The sequence below is a fragment of the Chenopodium album genome, chromosome 19 (genome assembly GCF_948465745.1).
Source record: "Chenopodium album chromosome 19, dcCheAlbu1.1, whole genome shotgun sequence".
Classification (NCBI taxonomy): Eukaryota; Viridiplantae; Streptophyta; class Magnoliopsida; order Caryophyllales; family Amaranthaceae; genus Chenopodium; species Chenopodium album.
In genome coordinates, this window is record NC_137852.1 from 35,282,173 (window position 1) to 35,296,418 (window position 14,246).

The window sequence follows — 14,246 nt, forward strand, 5'->3', positions numbered from 1 at the left end:
TTGTTTTGTACAATAACAATTTACTTGTTGAATATAATGGGATTACATTTCATTGTTTTTGCGCTTCTGCTATACTGTGATGTTTGGTTTGCATTTTACATGGTGTTTTTATATTATTTTTATTATAATTGCAGCAAAAGGCAAAAAAATAAAAAAAAATAAAAAAATAAAAAAAAAATTACATGTTATTGCCATCGGTTAACCGGTGGAATTTATCTTAAATATTTTTAAAAAAAAAAAAAACAAGAAGCATTATTGCCACCGGTTAACCGGTGGCAATACTTGTTTTTGCCACCGGTTTTGAAACGGTGGCCTTTCTTCTAGGATTTTCCACCCCCCAAATGACCACCGGTTCAAAACCGGTGGCATAGGGGGGTTTTGAACCGGTGGCCAACTAGTTTTTTCGCCTAGTGTGTGGTCACTAATTATTAAAGAATTAAATTAGTATGTTTGGTTGATTGAATAGTAGTTATTGTTGATTGATTTATTATGCTTTGAGAGTCATCACCAAGTCTAATAATATGTAAATAACGTAAAGTGAAAGAGATTGCGCACCAAAACTCTTGGAACGTATATACCTTGAGTATGAACATATGGGGGGAGTTATGTGACTTTATACTTGATCATAACTTCTAACGGAGTACAGGACGTTGTACATTCCTTTTTATTATTATTATTATACGCTGGAATTCCGCCACCTATGTGTGGTTTTAATTTGTCGCTGGCACGGTTAGCTCCCGTGTTAGTTAACCTTAATTTATTTGGGGGAGGTGTAGTTGGAAACCCGTTCGATGCGTAATCAACGCTAAATGAATTATTTAGAATCTAGTTAAAGTGTCTTGTTGATTGTTGTGTGTGCTTGTAAACAGGTACATTGAGGTAAGTGTGTGTTGATAGGTGAAAGCATGTTAGTGTGTTTAATTACGCTTATGTACTCAGCTTTGCTGATTGTGTGTGTTTGTGTGTTTGGCCATGTCTTTATCTTGGCCCTACGATGACCCATTTTTTAATGGAGAGTAGTGGGGACAAGTAGAGATAAATTTTTCAGGTTGAAGCATATTCATGACGGGGCATGAGTGAAGAGTGAATCATGCTAGTTTACGATGTGTTTTATGCTTTATTTATTTATGATACATTTTGTGTGGACGAACGCAAAGGTTTGGTTTTGGAATAGTTTTGAATAAGGGCCTTTAATGGTTCCAAGTTGTAGTTTGACTTTATTTGACTTCGTTTGCTTTGGTTTTAACTTTACTTTCGTTTGGTTGACTTTTAAGTTGACTCATTTTAAATGGTTTTGATTTAAGTCTTCCACTGTGTATCTTTGATAATTTCCTTAGCCGTTCTCACGGTGGCGGTAATGTCTTAGACATTCCTAAATCGTATTTTAAAGAGTAAAATAGGTATTTTTAAAGGAAAGGAATTTCTAGGGTGTTACAACCCGAGGTTCTTTCCTTAAACCAAAGCGTGAAAGGTAGAACTAACTGAGGGTTTGGACTAAATCAACTCTACCTTTTATTTAATTTATTAATTTCAATTTGATTTATTTTTTTTCGAAGGTACTAACAATTTATTCATGATGTAGCAATTCAAGGAAACGCGGAAAGTGAGTAAATAATCATTTAATTACTCTTATTATTATTTCTTATTGCTAATATCATGATTAGGATTATTATTTGATTTGACTAACACTATAATGGTTGAATTTCTTCCAATATAAATATTTATTCTATTGTTATTATGATCACCATATTGCATGTATAAAGGGAATATGTAATTGAATATCATGTTTAATAAAATAATTTGGACAATCGATTTATGTTATTTTTTAATCTTGTTATTTAATCAAGTAGTCACAAATATTATAGAATTATATGTTGCATTAATATTCAACAAATTTAGCATAATAATAGTTTGGAGCGAATTAAGTGTTTTATTTGCATGCCTTTGAGATTGCAGGAATGTTGTTCACTATAAGAATCGAGTAGAGGCCAATACAGGTGAATGTGATTCCATGACTCACTTCGTACCAACATCCCCGATGCTCCTTTTGTGGTTCCGAACCATATGGAGTTAGTAATCTCATGGATTTTGAATGGGGTGTAACATTCACGGGTCAACCGTTGTTGCCTATCGTTGTCCCTTTTCACGGTTTCCTTTTATGATCCGTGAACGGTTTACAAGTTCCTTAAAAACTTGTTGGCGGCTCCCTGCTTTCCTTGTCCCTAATCGTGTCCCTAATCGTATTATGTCAATTCCCACTTCCTATGAGTGCCAAGCATGTTCACAACATGCTAATGTAGGCGCACTTCAAACGACTCCTACAATTTAGCGACTCCATTGGGGCGGATTCTTGCTTATTTATCGATTTGAGTGATCGGTATTTAATTGAGAGTGGATGAGACTTGAAATATTCTTGAATTGTATTCCTGCGATTTAATTGGCATTGTCCCATATGCATATGCAATTTAGGTTACCTATTTTTCCACAATAGTACGTGTTCTACGTACGTGGCTAGCCTGGGGGATTTAAGCTCTATCAACCCTAAAATGCTCATTGCAATAAGGGTTCATCGAGTTTCTAAATCCACCCAAACAATGGATCGAGTTTAATTTCATCACGAACTCGCGGAGCTGCCCGTTGGCATGCACCCTCAAGGAAGGTTGTCTTGCTAACGCGTCCAAACTCTTAACCATGGTACCCTTTGACACCCAAATAAGCTTGACCATAGTGGAACATAGATCTTGACTTTAGGTTGCGAACTTCATTGCATCATTCGTGACAATGTGCTTATGTGTGAATATATTTTATTTTATTTTTTCTTCTCTTATCAAACCCTTTGTTTATTAGAGTCAAGTCATAGATTTTATTTATTTATTTTGAGTCAACCCGGATTTTTATTCCCGTATCCTCCATAAGAGTCAACTTGTTTCGGTCATAGTCGGAGGTCTAGGAAGAGTTACGTGTCGTGCAACCTATGGATCTGTAGCCCCAATTTTATCTTTCATTTGGCGTTGGTTTCGCCACAGTTATAGACACATATAAAAAGCTATAATCGATACACTACAGCCTATCCAGTTTAGGTGTCTTTTTAGTGTGCAACCTTTTATTTTTAATTTTATCTTTTCGTGTCAAGCTAGTCTTAGCCAAGTCCTTTAATCTGTGTCAACTCGAATAACATAGGATTATGGATTTAAATTTATCTATACCCATGAGTCCTAACTCTTCTAAAATTCCAATCCTCTTCCTAGTTTCTTGTGATTATTGTGCTAACTTGATCTTTGGTTGTGTTTGATCTTATTTATGACTAACGATTGTCAATGGACCGTTTTCACCTAGTAAATAGCATGATCATGTCAAGAGATCTCCAATGCTCATCCCAATTAATTTAGAGCTAGACTTGGGGGTTTGATCCTTTCATCATTAGCCTACCTAGCCTAAGAGTCATCATCAGTTGACTCTTATCAAATAATACTTTTCCATACACTTAGCCTTTGCAACCTAACTTTAGTGTCACTTTCACACGCTGCACAGATACATGACCAAATAGACTTCCAATTAAGAACCCTTTGTCATGAAGTATTAGCACAACGTTGAAGCATGCTTTATCAAAATCACACATCACTCATCACTCATAATCATCATTGTATCAGGAAGTATGAAGTGCTTAGCCTCCATGCCTACGTTACCTAAATACTTTCATAATCGAGTCAACTAAGATAGTTTAGGATGATTTAATACTTGCACTTTGAGGGACAGTATCGAATGCATATACTTGATTAAGCTCATTTAACATGCACCATCAAACACTTCTATTCTTTTTTCGCGTCTTTCTTTTTCGGGAGAAAGTCGGTACCCTCCACAAAAATGACGGAAATTTTTTGCTTTTTTGCATTTTCGAGTTGCACATCACACATGAGTAATGTACATTGAGTCATGTCATGTCATATCACATCGAATTGAGTCTAACACATGTGTCAAAACACATTAAGTCACACGAGTCATGAGTCACACGTGTCAATTAACCTTGAGTCAACCTCAAGTCCGTCATTCACGTTGGGTCAACCTCAAGTCAAGTTTTCACATTGAGTCAACCTCAAGTCAGTCAATAAGCCTTAGGTCAACCCTAAGAAACACATCAAGCCTTAGGTCAACCCTAAGAAAAACAATAGAAAAGTCTCTTTTGGCAATCTTTTGATTTTTACAGGATACAACCATTTAGCAAAGCTCCTATTTGCAGCCAACCAAACGATCGCAACAAACATTCAAGTATCAAGCTCTATTGTTCAGAGACGCGTGGACATATCCTTTCAGGCTCTTTTGTTCAAAGACGCGTGGACATATCATCAAGCTCTTATGCTCGGAGACGCGTGGGCACCACATCAAGCTCTTTTGTTCAGAGACGCGTGGACACATTATCTAGCTCTTTTGTTCAGAGACGCGTGGACACATTATCTAGCTCTTTTGTTCAGAGACGCGTGGACATATCATCAAGCTCTTTTGTTCAGAGACGCGTGGACGTATCATTCAAAGCTCTTTTGTTCAGAGACGCGTGGACATATCATCAAAGCTCATTGTTCAGAGACGCGTGGACATATCAGTAAGCTCTTTTGTTCAGAGACGCCTAGACATATCATCAAGCTCTTTTGTTCAGAGACGTGTGGACATATCATCAAGCTCTTTTGTTAATAGATGCGTGGACATATCATCAAGCTCTTTTGTTTAGAGACGAGTGAACAATCCTATCAAAAAAGGCTCCATTGTTTAGAGACGAGTGAAAAATCCTCAAAAAAGGCTCCATTGTTCAGAGACGAGTGAACAAGATGGCGTTCTCTAGCTTGTGGAAGGTTGTCATAACAAACAAAATGTAACAACAAAACGGTTACCCCATAGACGTGTGCTCGACGGTGCAAGATACACGTTTCTTAACTCTTTTATCTATTTAACTAACATTGTTTTACAAGTATCGGCATTATAAGAATGATTTGGAATCGCCGAACGTTCTGAATCATTATCCGTCCCTATCGATACTTTGACTTTTGTTTTTGAAACCTAAGTTTCTCCAAACTCAGTCAAAGTAGGGGCTTCTGTAGACACCCATTTGTGTCTCCCCAAAACCAAAACCAGTGATGAATACCTTTCGCATCAAACCACAATCGAATGAGGTGAAAGTGTGGAAAGTCAAGTGTTACGGTTAGTTCTTATTAAAATTCTCTTCTTTCTGTTTTCCAAAACCCGCTCTATTTTATGAAAACGTCCATTCCAGTTTAGTTTGGTCCATGATAAGGGTCTAATAATGGTGTAGTTGGATGGGGCTTGAAAAGAGCTTTCCAACGATATATTATAAGCCCAATTCCGATGAATAATGAGGAAGTTATGGCCAAAATACTAAACTGGGCCCAAACCGGATTTTACCTACGACCCAATGATCATGAGGAGGGTCCAAAGGTTTAATCCTATTCCTAAACTAATTAGTATTGATTAGAATCTTCTATAAGATTCTAAAATATCTTAATTATCCTTTTTTGAAAAGATAAGATTAAGGAATTTGATTTAAATATAAACTTTCCTTTTTTAAAACTTTCCTTTTTCTATTCGAATTTAAACATGTTCAAAGATAGTCATATATTATTTTCGTGCCTCGTATTTTTTATCCAAATTTTATATGGTTGGATAGATCTTGAAATTATCTTTCCAATGATAAATTATAATATTAATTCCGAGCTATAACGAAAACATAAAAGTTTAAAAAAAGCGGGTTTACAATAAGTTATTGAATGGCAATGGTTTTAGACTTATGGCCCAATTACACATGTGAAATTCCACTCTCATATTTTCTCTCTCCTGCTTTTTTTTCATCTGTTTTTTCTCTTTCCTCTGCTCTTCTTTTTCTCTCTCCTCTTCTTTACCCCTCTTTCTGGTTTCTATCTCCTTGGTTCTTCAATTTTACTCTCATTTTTCTATCTAATCTTGGTTTTCAGCTTAATTTTGTAATTTCTTTTGTTAATTCTTCTTTTATATCCAATTTTGAGGTATGTATGTTCATCTATTTTTTGTATTTTTGGTTATTTTAAGGTATGTTCATGTATATTCGATTTTGATTTTAGTTTTCGAATATAATGGCGAATGTTAAGCTTTCAAAGAAGGAGACAATTGCTCCTCCTACTACTAGTTCAAATGAAAAAGTTGAAGGTATATTTTCTGAAATTTGTGACCTATTTTTTTTTTTTTTGAAGGTACTGCATTTTTGTAAAATATGGGTCACTTTTGTGAAAAAAAAGGGTCACTTTTGTAAAAACAAAAGAGTCACTTTTGTGAAAAAAGGGTCACTTTTGTAAAAAAGTTTCATTTTTGTGAAAAAAAAAACAATTTTGTTAAAAAAAGGGTCACTTTTGTAAAAAAAATTGGTCACTTTATAAAGAAAAAAGGGTCACTTTTGTAAGAAAAATGGGTCACTTTCCGTAAATTGTTCGATGTGCAATAAAATTATTGTAAACCGGGGGCATGCAAAAGTAATTGTAACGAAGAAGATATGAAAGGAATACGAAACTCTATCCAAAACTGACATCTTTCCACTATTTCGGCCATATCTTTTTATATACAAAAGATTTTAATCTAATTCTAATTGCATTGGAAAGTAGACATCAAGAGCTTTCCAACGACATATTATATGACTTATTTAGACTTCTGGATCAAAAGATATGATAAAAACAAAATCCGCAAAAACTGTCTTTGTCGCCAAACGACAAGTCTGTCGCCTGGCGACAGACCCTGTCGCCTGTTGACAAGATGAATTTCATGCGAAAAGGTCGGTTTGTTGGCAACAGTGTGGAGTTTTATTTCTGATCAAATTCTATGCTTTTCTGGACTGTTTTCTTATAAATAGGGTCCCGAACCTCTGTTTTTATTCATCAATCAATTCACAATCACCCAATTCTCTCTATTCTCTCTTTAAGCATTAGCTTATTCTTTCTCCCTCTTGATTTCTAAACTAGCTTTTTATCAAACACAATACTTCATTCACAAGATTTAGAAACATCTAGCCAAGTTCGAAGTTGCCTTCGCCCTAGACATGCAAGGTTTAATATTTTCTGAGGGTTTGGTCCCAAATCCAATCTAAACTTTTTAACTCTTTCCTTCAATTCTTTAATTTAATTCTTTGATTTATTATTTTCATTGAAGTTTACTAACTTGTGTATTTTGTTATTAGAAAGAGGTACGAGGCTTCAAAGTATGTAATCTTATTACTCTCTTTCAATGTAGAAAGCATGTTTATTAATATTCCTAGTATCATGTTAGGATGTTATTTATTGCTTTCTAGAATCATGTTTAGGTTGCCTTTAATTATTTCTGATATCATGTTAGCATTAGAGCACTCTCATTCATGGGCCAAAAAATGCCCATGAGGAGAATTTAATGGTAAAAATGCTAAAAATGTTATCCCACTCATGAGCAAAAAAAAAATGCCCATGAGGAGATTATCAAATGCCCATAGGAATGGCAAAAATAAATTCCTACAGTACCTATGGGCCCATGAGTATTTGTGAGAGAAAATATAGGAGAGATGGTGGTGTGGTTTTTTTTTTTTGTTTAGCCCATGAGTGTGGGAAGAGTTTTTAAATAAAATGCCCATAAGAAAAAATGGAAAGAGGAGTGAGAAAGTTAGTAGAGAGAGAGTGGCATTTTTATTTTTTGCCCATGAGTGAGAGTGGTCTTAGTACCATGTTAGGTCTAAAGCTTTGATCTTTAATGCTTAGTGACATGCTAGGGTTTGTTATTAATCTTATTAAAATCATGCCTAGGATCTTGCTATTATTATTAAGCTTTATTATGCCTTATCATGATTATGATTATATTATAATTATATTATGATTATTATCATTATGCTTAATATTATGTTTCTTGATATTATTTATTTATTGTTATTGCTTGATCACACCTTTTATGCTTGTTTAAAGGGAATTTGTACTTAAAATCACGCTTAATAAGATATTTAATAATTCAGTTTAGGCTAATATGATTTTAATTCAAGTGATCACCAATAATAGATTTATTTGTGCATTAATATTCAACCAACATAGATAAACAGGTTTAGGGTTAATATAATGTTTGCATGTTAGTCAGAAAGCGCACATGAATACGAGTAGAATAAAGTAGAAACTTATTTTATAGGGCGGGCCCTTTCTTTTGTAGATTGGATTCGTACCATCATCCCCGAACCCTGTTTGGTTCCTGACCTTATGGAGTTGACGATCTCCTAGATCGTTTTGGGTTAACAAGTTCCTTAAACTTGTTGGCGACTCTTTTGCTCTCTTTTCTTTCCCTTTGGAACGCCACCATACTTAAGTGTATGATCACAGTGGGGTTCAAGCTTGGGATCATAGTGCTTGAAATATTCCCTACAGTTTTTTGGCCTCATTGTTAGAGACCTGGAACTTGAACCGTAGTGAATATTCATACTTATTTCCCTCAGGAGATTGACAGATAACCCCTACACAACAGCCGTTCACAGTGGAGCTCCCGTCCACATACACTTTCCAAACCTGACTGGTATTGTCGGAGCAACCGACCTTGTCATTTCGATAATAAAGTCGGCAAATGCTTGCCCCTTTATTTCCTTCCTTGGTTCGTAAGTGATTTCCAATCCTTCCATTTCAATCGCCCATTTGAGCATTTGTCCAGAAGACTCCAAGGTTGTAAGTGGCCGCTTAATCGGTTGGTCTGCATAGACTACTACCACATGCGCCAAGAAGTAGGGTTTTAACTTCTTGATGGCCATGTAAAGGGCGAGGACAAATTTTTCAACCATGGGGTACCGAAGCTCTACGTTCCTAAGAACATGGCTGATGAAATAGACCGGGAGCTGGATGCCGTCTCTTTCAGCTAAGAGAACGGCACTGAGGGCATGATCGAAGACGGCCAGGTACATGAAGAGCTTCTCTTTGGGCAAAGGGTTAACAAGCCTCGGCAAAGAGTGCAGATGAGTTTTTAGCTTTTAGAAGGTCGCCTCTACATCATCCCCCCATTCAAAGTTAGTCTTCTTCCTGATTGCCTGGAAGAAGTAGAGGCACTTGTCGCCTGATCGGCTGTGAAAACTCCCCAAGGCCGCAGGCAACCTTTTAGCTTTTGCACTTCTTTCACCAGTATGGGGCAACTGCATGTCGATTACCGCCTGTATTTTTTCAGGGTTGGGCTCTATTCCCTTTTGTTCAATCAGGAATCCAAGAAAATTTCCACACTCAACACCAAAGACACACTTTTTTTGGATTTAGCATGACCTTGTGCCGCCTGAGTGTGGCGAATGTTTCTCGGAGATCAGCAAGGTGATCCACCTGTTGTTTGGATTAGACTATCATGTCATCAATATACGCCTCTACATTCCTCCCAAATTTGATTAATGAAGACCCCATTAATCATTCGTTGGAAAGTAGCAGGTGCATTCTTCAAACCAAACAGCATCACCGTATAACAAAACAACCTCTGATCAGTAACGAATGCCGTATTTTCTTGATCTTTTTTCCACAGGGGGATCAGGTGGAAGCTAGAATAGGCGTCCATAAAACTCATCATGGCATGTCCGGCTGTTGACCAGACTGTCGATCTTTGGAAGTGGATAATTATCCTTCGGACATGCTCTGTTCAAGTCAGTGTAGTCAACACACATACGCCAAGTCTCATTCGGCTTTCTTACTAACACAACGTTAGCCACCCACTCAGGAAAATTTCATGGCCGAATGAACTTGGCTTCCAGCAGCTTTTTTACTTCGGCGACTACCGCCTGACTTCTTTCCTCGCCGTGGTTTATTTTCTTTTGCCGAATGGAACTCTTTTAGGGATCCACGGCGAGTTTGTCTTCCACGTCAAAGGCAAAAATGTCTTTAATTCTTTCAATAGCTGGTGCAGGCTTTCACCTAGCTTAACAAAGGAAAACGTCCCCACCTTAACCGTCCGCTCTGGCCGACTGTCGTCCAAAGGGATAACAATGTGCTCGCCAACAGGCTGGGGACGAAGGTCATCTGACCATTCCCCGGTCAGTGATTGTTATTTTCTTTTCTAACCTCCACCAGCTAATCAATCTTTCTTTTCTTACTAGCTGGTGGGGCCAAATGCTCTTCCTTAATATCATCAAGGTCGATTGCTTGTTTGCCCCGTCCGGCTGCTGCGGCCGCGGGCTTGACGTCCGAGAGGTAGCACTCTCGAGCCGTCTTCTGGTCCCTGTTTAGGGAATCAACTGTTCAATCATCCTTCTCATACTTGACTAGCATGAGAGCAGGAATGATGATGGCCTTGCATTCGTTCAGAGTGGGTCGGCCAAAAATAAGGTTGTAGGCGGTGAGCTCTTCAACCACTAGGAAACGGATGGTTATGTGCCGACTGCTTCCCTTCTTTCCCAGGCGAACGGGCAAATTAATCCGTCCAACTGGGTGCACAAGTCCTCCCCCAAACCCAACAAGGGTGTGGGAGACCTCCATTATGCTATCCAGTTTGTACTTGAGGTTGGATAAGCATTTGAAGCTGATGAGGTCAGAGGAGCTGCCTGTGTCAATCAATATTCAACCAACTAGTTGGTTGACCACTTTGCATTCGATGACCACAGGGTCATCATGCGGCCGACGGACTAGGCCTTTGTCCTTTTCGATGATGATGACTTCAGGAAGGCTAACATGCTTGCTGCCTCTCCCTCTTCAACAGAATTAACCATCTTTTTCAAATGGTTCTTGGTGCCCCGAATGGTCGGGCCACCCCCAGCAAATCTGCCTGCTATTGTATATACCAGATCTTCATCAGTTTTGGCACTAACAGTAGGCTGGGGAATCTTCTTGTTGGACTGCCCCGGATTCGTCTTGGAAGTCACTTTGGACTTCACATAGGACTTCAGCTGTCCTTTGTCGGCCAGAAGCTCAAGCGTCCGCTTGAGACTAAAGCAGTCGTTCGTGTCATGGCCGACATCCTCATGGTAGTGGCAGTGTTTGTTTTTGTTCCGATTTTCAGCGGAACCATTCGTAGGAGTTGGCTTCTCAAGAGTCAGCCGATCCTTGATCTCCAAGAGGATGGAGCAGCAGTCCTTGTGGAACTCGTGCCTTGGAACGTACGGCTTCCACTCTTTTTTCTTCTTCTAGCCGGCTGATCGGTGTTATCAACGGTCCAGATCTGTTTTTTCTTTTTGCTCTCTTCAGGCTTTGGAGTCGGTTGAGCAGGCTGACTTCACTTCTATCGGTCAGACTTCTTTGAGTCCAACTGGTTGCTGGAGGAGTAGAGTTCGGTCGCCTCTATATAGGCTTCCGCCTCTCGCAGTGCTCCTTGGAAGGTGAAGATTTGCTTGCGGACGAGTTCATACTTGAAAGCAGACCCGTCCTTCAGACCCTTGAAAAATTCTGTATAGGCGACCTCATTAGACAGTCCATGGATCTGGATTCTCACCAGATTAAACCGCTAACATAGGAACGCAGCCTTTCTCTTTCTCCCTACTGCACATTACCTAAGTCAAGGCTCGTCTTTTTGGCAGGGATGTTCATAGAGAAGTTCGAAGCAAACAAGAACGCAAGCGTCTTGAAGCTATTAATGCAACCAGCCGGAAAATTGCCGAACCACTGTTGGGCTATACCCTTCAGTGTGGCTGGGAAGCAGTGACACCATGCGGCATCATCCAACCCCTGTAAATACATAAGGTGGGTGTATGCTAGCAGTTGGTCTTCAAGGTTGGAGGTCCCATCATAGGTTCCTACCAACACATTTTTAACCTTGGCCGGCTGTTCGGCTTCGACTTTTTCCCTAGAAAATGCAGAGGGTTGATCTCCAAAGTTTTGTAGTCTAAGCTGTCATTCCATAGGCTGATAGCCACATGCCGCCTATCCTCCAAAGAAGGCAGGCTGGATGTATTGTAAAGCAGGCGGCTGGTACGATTGCGGAGCTATGTACTGAGATGACTGTATCATATGAGGACCCGGCTGCACCCGAAGGCCGCTTGCAGGGGTCTCATGTACAATACCTCACAAAGGTATTCTAGAAGCTATCATGGTAGGTCTACGTAGAGGCTGACTCTGATAGTTGGGTTCTCTTCTGGTCGATGTAATGTCGAGCATCACAGTTAGTTTTCTCGCTACCATCCGATTGTACATGCTGAATAGCATTTCTTGTACCCGTTTCTGGGAAACGGAGTCTTGAGAGGTCAAATTGAGGTCACGCCTTCTCCTTGGGGGCAGGATGAGGAGTTGGCTGACGGTCTCTGACCGACTTTTGTTTGCCAGATTGGGCTGGCTTCTTGGTCGACTGCTCCTTTCTAGGAGGAGACAACTTCTTGGTGACAAGTTGCTTAATCTCACCCCTGAGACTGCTCATGAGTTTCATGAGTTCGTCTCGGGTGACGGGGGCTGACCCTGCCACCTGGGAAGGATCAGCCGACTGCCTTGAGGGCTTACTTGGCTGTCCAGGGGTCTTGCTTGGACCCGCCTTGCTTGTAGTACCCGAATATTTTATGATATTATATTGCATATTTTATAAAAAAAATAATAGTTATTTTTATTTATTAAATAACTTTCCTAATTTCAAATTTATTTTATTTATACTTTAGAAAGGTTTAAACCCTATTTAATATCTAGTAGGACTCTTGTTGCTTTGAGACTATAAAAAAAAAAAAGAACAAAAAAAGAAAAAAAAGATTGTTGTCATTTTTCTTTGGCAGTGCGTGAAACCAAACCAAACCAAAATTTGATTCATCTCTTATTATTTCTATATGATGAATCTCCACCATCATTATTATCTATATGATGATTGCAAAGATGTGAATTGACAAGCTTCACACAATATTCGTAAAGCCAAAGCCGTGAATTGGAAATCTACCGAATTATTTTGTCCCAAGTACTGTATATCAAATTTCTATTGTGATACGTTGAAAGCGTTGAAAGGTAATCACGCATGGCCCTTTGGAGTTGTTTGATCACATTAATTATTATATGTAATCACACGAAACTTTTATTGGAGATGTTTGTCATATACTTTTGTATTATTATGTGCAAATACTATGATTTGTTGTCGTTCGTATGATGATCAAGTTTTGTGTATATATTGGTTTAATATGTCGTGATATATAACTTAATTGTCGTATTATTTTGTTATATTATTGATTATATTGATTATGTTATAATTTATAGGGTTTTTAATGTTGTTATTTTAGGGAGTATTGTTATATTGAGGTTTTAGGGTTACTGACGCAGAGTATTATTTTGGGTTGAGAATTGATTACATTTGGGTAACTAGTATGATTGCCCTATAAGAGTTGAGATATACTACGATTGAATCGAGTTCGAATTATTATATTATTTGGGAATCTGTGTCATTGTTGAGATATTATTTATTATCATGTGAATGATTGTTTGATCAGACTATGAGATCAAAAGGTTGAGTATGATTATTTTGTTCTTGGTTTGAGGCTCGACGTTATATACCTTAGTCCTTGGCATGTTAGTAAGAGGATGATAATCATGAGTTAAGAATGAGGTACAATCTTTATTTATTATTTTTCTATCTCCACAGTGGGAATTGGCCCGTATGTGGTCTGGTTCAAGGTGTTCAAGGTGTTTTATGGTTATTGAGAGTATTAAAGTTTTTACACTTGTTAGTTTGTTATTCGAATTACTCATGTCCAAGGCTAGGTATAGAACAAAGAGCATGGCACACTTATGGGATATATGAGTTATTAGAGTAAAGGTTCGAATTATTATTCGAGGTTGAGTTGATAAAAGTTATTTTCAAAGTACAATGTGTAATGTAGTTTGAACTACATTGTTTAATTGAGCTAGTAATGTTAATTATTTTATTAATTTTCTTTGTATTCTGATATGTGATGATTACTCAGCTTTTGCTGACGTGTGTGTTACTTTGTTGTGCTACTTGTGTTTGTGGCCATGTCTTTTTCTTATGGTGGCCCTGCGACGATCTATTTTGAAATTTGTCCTTAATGGTGAGCAGTCAAGGTTGTGACAGGTTAATCAAGTGATGATCGTAACTAAAGGAGCTCAAGTGTTTCGATTAGTTTGCTATAACGAGTTTGTAAAGTTGTATAAATAGCTCACCTAGTTTATTGAGTTGTAATTATTGGGATTTTGTAAGCCTTAACGTTTGAACACGTGGCGGTAGCACGCCAGTAATTCTCTTGGATATTGTTCAGGATACTCACGGGTTTAAAGAGAGAATTATTGGGGTGTTACACGCCTGGTCAAGATGACGTCCCGCTTTTCTTTATTGCGGAT